The sequence below is a fragment of the Macrobrachium rosenbergii genome, chromosome 43 (genome assembly GCF_040412425.1).
Source record: "Macrobrachium rosenbergii isolate ZJJX-2024 chromosome 43, ASM4041242v1, whole genome shotgun sequence".
Taxonomy (NCBI): Eukaryota; Metazoa; Arthropoda; class Malacostraca; order Decapoda; family Palaemonidae; genus Macrobrachium; species Macrobrachium rosenbergii.
In genome coordinates, this window is record NC_089783.1 from 14,937,885 (window position 1) to 14,939,187 (window position 1,303).

Below are 1,303 nucleotides of genomic sequence, written 5' to 3' on the forward strand. Positions count from 1 at the left end.
ACAAGCAGTCAGTTGTGCAGTATAGTAGTGTAGTTGACTATAAGTGACTGACGTGTTATTACCTTGACAGACTTCCTTAAGAAGTGCGTTGCACTGATTTTTTGTAACCTGTCCTTTTGGTCTATCACCGTCCGATAGATCTTGTATACTGAAAATTCTAGCCTCCAACAGACTTCATGAAAGGCATATGATAACCTTTATGAACCTAATAAAATAATTTGCACACTATCTGTTACCCAAGTACAGTGCGAGAGGGCATTTTCAAAACTGAATATTATAAAGACAAGATTAAGAAATTCGATGTCTGAGGAAAACTTGGAATCTTATATGCTATTATCCATTGAAAAGGAAATGTTAGATGAACTGGACACTGGAGTAATTATTAACATTTGCACAATCCTCCAATGAACTTAAGCGATTGCTCCTGTAATAGGTTTTTGTAGTTTTTAGCTGTCTATATACAAATTGTGCAGTACAAGTATGCTTAGATATATCCAAGTATTATTTCAAAATTCGAAATAATTTGGTATATGCATGTTATACTTCTATATTGAAAGTATACTTATATTTTGTGTATTTTACAAGGGTCTCGTGAGAAATGATGAAAGTAAGTAATAAAAACCATATAAATCTAGTCTTTTGATGAACTAGACCGAATAAAGGGGAGGTGATAAAATTTGACATATGTATGATTAATGATAAATGCTATATAGGCCTATGTTTAAATTATTTGAAAGAAAACTTCTTTGTTAGTAGAAAATGAAATATCTTTTTGATATTTCATTGGAGATATTTCATTTTTTTACAGGTTTATTGGATTACATTTTTAGTTTGCAAGCATTTCAAAATAAAAATACTCTACATGTCACTGAACTTTTGATTAGAAATTCAATTAAGCAATTATGTATTTATATCTGGTATTATATGTCTTCAGGTATGGTTACGTTGTGCTTATTATTATGGCACTCGCTTTCTATAATGATTGAGAAAATACTCCTACATTTTGCTTTTATCATAATTTATCAGGTTGCGGAGTAAAGGCCTACGCCCTACCCTTTCCTTTGTATCCCCTGACCTCCATATCTGTGTCTTGGGGCTTAGCTTTACTACCCTTTTTGTTAATTCATCACTTTTTTGCCTGTGATTGCTTAAGGTTCTTTGCAGCTTCCCTTTTGCTCCTAACTGCAACCCCTTTCATTCCTTTTACTATACCTGTCGCGAATTTTCCCCCACGACTAGGAGAGTTCTAAGTCCCGGATGGTACGGGACTAGGATGATCAGGCCTCAAGGGCTCCTTCAGCAA